We start from the raw sequence: 8260 nt of genomic DNA, 5'->3' as shown, positions 1-8260 counted from the left end.
AATGGGGAGTGGCCAAAATGGTGGAGTAGGAAGAACTTGAGCTCACCCCCTCCCATGGGCATACCAAAATTACAACTATTTACAAAGCAACTATCAATGAGAAAGACTGGATGACTAGAAGAAAAGATCTTCTACAATTAAAGATATGAAGAAGGAATCACAATGAGACCAGTAGGAGGGGTGGAGACATGGTATAGCAAGACTGGCCAACACCAGTTCCAGGAAACCTTTGGCTCCTCACCAGTGGGTCAGCACTAGCCCTGGGACCCAGCCTCACCCACTAGGGGGCTGACACCATCTCAGAAACCCTGCAGCTCATCAGCCACCTGCCCTGGGATCCGGCCCCACTTGCCAGTGGGCCAGCACTGATTTGGGACCCCCTGGGGCTCTGTAGCCAGCAGCCCCATGACTCAACCCAACCCAATAGCTGGCAAACTCCAGGACACCTCAAGGCCCTCTACCCGTGGCACTGGATCTGGACCCACTCACCAGTGCTTTAGCACTAGTTTTCAGATCACCAGGGCTTTCAGTCAGCTGGCCTGTGACCTAGTCCTGCCCATTGCTGGCTGAAACAGCCCCATGACAACTTGGGCCCCCCAGGCAGCCACCCCAGGCTCTGGCCCTACTCACTAGTGGGTCATCACTAACCCTGGGATCCAGCCTCACCCAACAGGGGCCTGACTTCAGCCTCTGGAACATTACAGCCCCTCAGCCAGCTACCTGGGAATCTGGGCCCACCCACCAGTAGTCCAGCAGTAGCCACAGCACCCACCAGGGCTCTTCAGTTAGCCTCCCCATGCCCCAGCCTCACCCAACAGCTGGCCAACACCAGCTGCAGGACACCTTGGGCCTGGCGGCCAGTCACCTTGTATCCAGCCTCATCCACCATGAGACTAGTACCAATCCCAGGAACCCCGTGGTCCCACAACCAGCCACCTGGGACCCAGTGATCAGCTACCCTATACCAAGCCCTTTGGAACAGCTGGCTGACACCAGCTCCAAGACATGTTGGGCCCCTCAGCAAGCCACCCTGAGATTCTTCCACACTTTCCAGTGGGCCAGCACTAGCCCCAGGACTCCCCGGGGCTCTACAGCCTCCTGACCCAGCCCCAGGCAATAGCTGGCTGACACCAATTCTAGGACACCTTGGGCCCCTCAGCCAGCTGCCCGAGGATCCAGCCCTCCACACCAGTAGCCCAACACTAGCTCCTGAACCCTCTAGGGCTTTGCTGTCACCTGCCCAGTGTCCCAACCTCACCCAACACCTGGCTCACACCATTTCCAGGATATCTTGGACCACTCAGCCAGCTGTCCTGAATCTGGCTACACTCACCTGTTGGCCAGCACTAGCACCAGGAACTGGTCTCACCCACCAGCAAGCCAATATCAGCCTTGGAAACCTCACAGCCTTGTAGCCTGCAGCCAGCCACCCTGGGACCCAGCTCCACCCACCAGAGGTTCTGCACTAGCCCCAGGACTCCCTAGGGTTCTGCAGTCAGCTGCCCCTGTGACCTACCTCTGCCCACCAGCTGGCCAACACCAGCTCCAGGACACCTTGAGCCCCTCAGCCATCTCAGGATCTGGCCTCACCTTTCCATGGGCTGGCAGCTTTCTCACTAGGTGTGGTCTGGCACCCAACTGGGTTGCAGACCAGCCAAGCCTATCAGAGTGCCCATAGTAATAAGCTCACCCCAACAGTAGGGCTCAGGCAACCAACATAGAGGGCACCCCTAGAGCATAGCTCCTGTGACCAAAGCGGTGTGCACTGCTGGGCCCCATAGGACATCTCTTATATAAGGCCACTCCTCCAAGATCAATAGTGTAACTGACCTACCTAATACCTAGAAATAAAAACAGAGAATTCAGCAAAATGAGGTGACAGAGGAATATATTCCAAACTATGGAATAAGATAAAACCCTGGAAGAAGAACTAAATGAAATGGAGATAAGCAATCTGCCTGATAAAGAGTTTAAGTTAATGATCAAAAAGATGCTCAGGGCTTCCCTGGTGGCGCAGTAGTTAAGAATCCACCTGCCAATGCAGGGGACACGGGTTCGATCCCTGGTCTGAGAAGATTCCACATGCCGTGGAGCAACTAAGTCCATATGCCACAACTACTGAGCCTGTGCTCTAGAGCCCATGAGCCACAACTACTGAGCCCACATGCCACAACTACTGAAGCCCATGCACCTAGAGCCCATGCTCTGCAACAAGAGAAGCCACCACAATGAGAAGCCCACGCGCCACAGCGAAGAGTAGCCCCCATTCATCACAACTAGAGAAAGCTCATGCTCAGCAACAAAGACCCAACTCAGCCAAAAATAAATAAATAAATAAATAAATAAATAAATAAATAAATTTATCTTTAAAAAAAGGATGTTCAAAGAACTCAAGAGAAGAATGGATGAACAAAATCAGGAGTTAGAAGTTTTTAACGAAGAGTTAGAAAATATAAACAAGAATCAAATAGAGCTGAAGAACACAATAACTGAAATAAAAAATACATTAGATGGAATTGGGGACACAGTTCTTGAGGTGCTAGCCTACTGTGTTCCCTCTTTGCCTGGTAAAGAAATAAAGCCACTCTTTCTTTCTCCTCCATAAAAAAAAAAAAAGAAAATTAGATGGAATCAATGGTGGATTAGATGATACAGAGAAATTGATCAGTGAACTGGAAGACAGAGTGGTGGAAATCACTCAAGCTGAACAGAAAAAAAGAAAAAAAATTGTTTAAATGAGGACAGCTTAAGAGACCTGGAACAACATCAAGCATCCTAACATTCACCTTATAGGAGTCCCAAAGGAGATGAGAGAAAGGGACAGAAAACATATTTGAAGATATAATAGCTGAAAAACTTCCCTAACTTGGGAAAGGAAACAGGCATTCAGGAAACACAAAGTGTCCCCAACAAGATCAACCCACAGAGGACCACACCAAGACACACTGTATTTAAAGTGCCAAAATTAAAGATGAAGAGAGAATATTAAATCAACAAGGGAAAAGCAACTAGTTATGTACAAGGGGAATTCCATGACTATCAGCTGACTTTTCAACAGAAACTCTGCACTCCAGAAGGGAGTGGCACAATATATTTAAAGTGATGAAAAAACTTACAACCAGGAAAACTCTACCCAGCAATGCTATTATTCACCTTTGAAGGGAAAATCAAGATTTTACAGACAAGCAAAAGCTAAGAGTTCAGCACCACCAAACCACCTTTACAAGAAATGTTAAACGGACTTCCCTAAGTAGAAAAGGAAAGGCCACAACTAGAAATATGAAAATTATGAAAGGAAAAATCTCATTGGTAAAGGCAGAATACCGAGAAGGTAGTAGATAAACCACTTATAAAGCTAGTAGGAAGGTTAAATGTCAAAAGTAGTAAAACCATCTATATCCACAATAAGTAATTAAGGGACACACAAAACAAGATGTAAAATATGGTGTCAAAATAGAGAGGGGTGAGTAAGAAAGCAGAGTTGTTAAAATGCATTCTAACTTAAGAGATCAGCAACTTAAAGCAATTGACCATATATGTAGATAGCTATATATAAACCTCATGGTAACCACACACCAAAAATCTGTAATGGATACACACACACAAAAGAAAAAAGAACCCAAACATAACACTAAAGATAGACATCAAATCACAAGGGAAGATGGCAAAAGAAGAACTACAAAAACAACCAGAAAATAATTAACAAAATGGCAATAAATACATACCTATCAATAATTACTTTAAATGTAAATGGACTAAATACTTCAATCAAAAGACATAGAGTGGCTGAGTGGATACAAAAACAAGACCTATACATATGCTGCCTACAAGAGATTCACATCAGATCTAAAGACACACAAAGACTGAAAGTGAGGGGGATGGAAAATGGTATTCCAAGCAAATGGAAACAAAAAAGAAAGCTGGGGTAGCAATATCAGAAAAAATAGACTTTAAAACAAAAACTGGAACAAGAGACAAAGAAGGACATTACATAATGATAAAGGGGTCAGTTCAAGAAGAAGCTATAATGATTGTAAATACATATGCACCCAACATACGAGCACCTGAATATGTTAAGCAAATATTAAAATAGAGGGAGAAATTGATAGTAACACAATAATAGTAGGGGACTTCAACACCCCACTTACATCAACGGACAGATCATCCAGAGAGAAAATTAGTAAAGAAATGCTAGCCTTAAACAACACATTAGATCAGATGGACTTAACAGATATATAGAGAACATTCCATCTGAAAGCAGCAATACACATTCTTTTCAAGTGCAAATGGAACATTATCCAGGATAGATCTCAGGCTAGGCCACAAAACAAGTCTCAGTAAATTTAAGAAGACTAAAATCATATCAAGTATCTTTCCCAACCACAACACTATGAGGCTAGAAATCAACTACAAGAAAAAAACTGCAAAAAACAAATACATGGAGGCTAAACAATATGCTACTAAAAAAACCAGTGGGTCACTGAAAAAAATCAAAGTAGAAATCAAGAAATACCTGAAGATAGGCTTCTCTGGTGGCACAGTGGTTGAGAATCTGCCTGCCAATGCAGGGGACACGGGTTCGAGCCCTGGTCTGGGAAGATCCCACATGCTGCGGAGCAACTGGGCCCGTGAGCCACAATTACTGAGCCTGCGCGTCTGGAGCCTGTGCTCCGCAACAAGAGAGGCTGCGATAGTGAGAGGCCCGTGCACCGCGATGAAGAGTGGCCCCCGCTTGCCACAACTAGAGAAAGCCCTCGCACAGAAACGAAGACCCAACACAGCCATAAATGAATAAAATTTAAAAAAAAAAAGAACCGTGTGCTCTGACATATCTCAAAATGGTTCCTTTAAAAAAAAAAAAAAAATACCTGAAGATAAATGAAAACAAAAACACAATGATCCAAAATCTATGGGATTCAGCAAAAGCAGTTCCAAGAGGGAAATTTATAGGAATAGAAGCCTATCTCAGGAAACAAGAAAAATCTGAAATAAATAACCTAACCTTACACCTAAAGGAACTAGAGAAAGAAGAACAAACAAAACCCAAATTTAGTAGAAGGGGGGAAAAATCATAAAAATTAGAGCAGAAATAAATGAAATAGAGGCTAAAAATATAGAGAAGATCAATGAAACTATGAGCTGGTTATTTGAAAAGATAAACAAAATTGATGAAAATTAGCCAGGCTCATCAAGAAAAAGAGAGGGCTCAAGTAAATAAAATCAGAAATGAAAGAGAAGTTACAAACAATACCACAGAAATAAAAGGATCATAAGAGATTACCAAGAACAATATATATGCCAATAAAATGGACAACATAGGAGATATGGACAAATTCCTAGAAATGCACAATCTCCCAAGACTGAATCAGGAAGAAATAGAAAATGTGAATATACTAACTACCAGTGATAAAATTGAACCAAAAAAAAAAAAAACCTCCCAACAAACAAAAGTCCAGGACCAGATGGCTTCACAGGTAAATTCTACTAAACATTTAAATATGAGTTAACATCTATCCTTTTCACACTGTTCCAAAAATTACAGAAGAAGGAATGCTTCTGAACTCATTTTACAAGACCTGCATCACGCTGATACCAAAACGAGACAAAGATACCACAAAAAAAGAAAATTACAGGTCAAAATCACTGATAACATAGATGCAAAAATCATCAACAAAATATTAGCAAACTGAATTCAACAACACATTAAAAGGATCATACAACATGATCAAATGGGATTTATCCCAGGGATGCAATAATGATTCATTTTCCACAAGTCAATCAATGTGATGCACCACATTAACAAATTGAAGAATAAAAACCATATGATCATCTAAATTAATGGAGAAAAACCTTTTGACAAAATTCAACATCCATTTGTGATAAAAAAAAAAAAACTGTCAACAAAGTGGGTATAGAGGGAACATACAACATAATAAAGGCCATAAATGACAAGCCCACAGCTAACATCATACTCAATGGTGAAAAGCTGAAAATATTTCCTCTAAGATCAGGAACAGGACAAGGATGCCTACTCTCACCATTTTTATTCAACACAGTATTGGAAGTCATAGCCACAGCAATCAGACAAGTAAAAGAAATAAAGGCCATCCAAATTGGAAAGGAAGAAGTAGAACTGTTAGTGTATGCACATGATATGATACCAAAACCCTGTAAATGCCACCAATAAAACTACTAGAACTCATCAACGAATTCACTATAGTTGCAGGATATGAAATGAATATACAGAAATCTATTGTGTTTATATACACTAACAATGAACTATCAGAAAGAAAAATTAAGGAAACAATCCCATTTACAGTCATGTCAAAAAAAAAAACCCTAGAATAAATCTAACTAAGGAGGTAAAAGACCTGTATTCTGAAAACTATGACATCTATGAAAGAAATTGAAGATGACACAAACAAATAGAAAGATAAACTATGCTCATGGATTGGAAGAATTAATATCATTAAAATGACCATAGGACCCAAGGCAATCTATAGGTTTAGTGCAATCACTTTCCAAGATACCAATGGCATTTTCCACAGAACTTTAGTAATACATATATATATATATAAGCCTCAATAATTCCACTTCCAGAAATATATCCTAAGGAAATAGAGACGCACATGACAAAGATAATCATTACAGAATTATTTATAACAAAATTATATTATAACAAAACATACAACACAACCTAAAGTTCTAGCAATAGGAAATTGGTTCAGTAAATTACGGTATATTAACACAATTAAGTGATAGGCATCATTTATAGATCAATGTTTAAGGCTATTAGAAATGCTCCTAATATAAAATGAGAAAAAAGGGATACTGAAGTGTATATACAGCAAATCTCTATTTAACAAAAAAATTTAATAAATATAATTTTTATGAAAAAGGGTAGAGGAATACTCTAAAATGTTAAATGTATCTCAACAGATGATTAGATTATTTTCTTTTGTTTATCTGTATTTTCAATTTTTTTTCAAAGCATTTATTTCAAAGTATATTGCTTATGTAATTTTATTAAATTATATATTTAATATATAAGAAGAAGAAGAAATTAGGCAAGTCAAAAAATTTAATGAGCTTCCTACAGAAGATTCTAAAAATCATTAATATAAAATTCTTAAAGCACTGGCATGACTCAGCAGGACAGAAAATCAATGAAGTAACTTAATTAAAATAAAAGGTGTAGTCAAGATTAAAAGCTTCAGCATACACCAGTCTCTGCAACCTGTTGCAAGTGGCATGCCCAAGTTAGGAAGAGCAAACCACAGACAGCTGCCTACCTTGCCTGGGGGCCGTACTCAGGGCTCAGAGTCTGGTGATGGCCCCTGCCCCATGTCCATAAATACCAGCAGGGACCATGGCCTACCCTGCAGAACACTCAGCAGGGCTCACCCTGAAGCATCCGAACAAGCTGGACCCAGGCATGATGAGCTCACCTAGTGATCTAGTGTGGCCTAGTCAACAGACAAGGCAGGTTCCTCAGTTCTCTGGAGTCTAGGCTGAGAGCAAATTTCACTCAAAAGTGAGACAGTGGAACCATGCTACAGTAAGTACAACCCCCTTGGGGGTAAATAACAACTCCAGGACTGGCAGATTGACACTGTGTCCTCTCTCAGGATAAGTTTCTATTCAAGGAAGATCTGGAAACTAAAAAAAAAAAAAAAAAAAAAAAGTGAATATAAATTCTCAGTTTTTATTACAGGATCTGCTAGTTGACTAGGAAATTTTCCAAATACTTAAGAAAACATATCAACTGGGTGAAGGGGAGGGAATATCTTAATTTTGAAAGGGCCTCATTAGCCTACTAGAATTCTTTGAATGGGTAAAAACAGTATGATTACAGCAAAACTAGTAGACAGAATTTCTATAGACTTTAAATGCCCAAATTCCACCAAAAAACAAACCAAAAAAACCCTGAATTCCACAGAACTTGGGCAAATGTTATGGTGTGTGGGTCTGTGTGTGTGTATGTGTGTGTGTGTGTGTGTGTGTGTGTGTTTATGTGACTGTCACTTATGGGGAACCATGAAACAGTGGAGTTTTTAAACCCATTGACCAGTTCTGGACTGGAGCTTAATGCTTTCATAAATTACCTAGAATGGTAGTTCCCAATCTACATATTGTTCCCAATGACCAGCCATTAAAAACACCACTATTGAATGAGGGCCAATAAAAAATTAATTTAAAACGGAGGTCTATACTCAAAACGCTTTAGTAACCAGTGATCTAGCAGAAGAACATTAGGCTG

This window comes from Eschrichtius robustus, chromosome 12, assembly GCF_028021215.1.
Source record: "Eschrichtius robustus isolate mEscRob2 chromosome 12, mEscRob2.pri, whole genome shotgun sequence".
In the NCBI taxonomy this organism is placed as follows: Eukaryota; Metazoa; Chordata; class Mammalia; order Artiodactyla; family Eschrichtiidae; genus Eschrichtius; species Eschrichtius robustus.
This window is presented reverse-complemented; position numbering follows the sequence as displayed.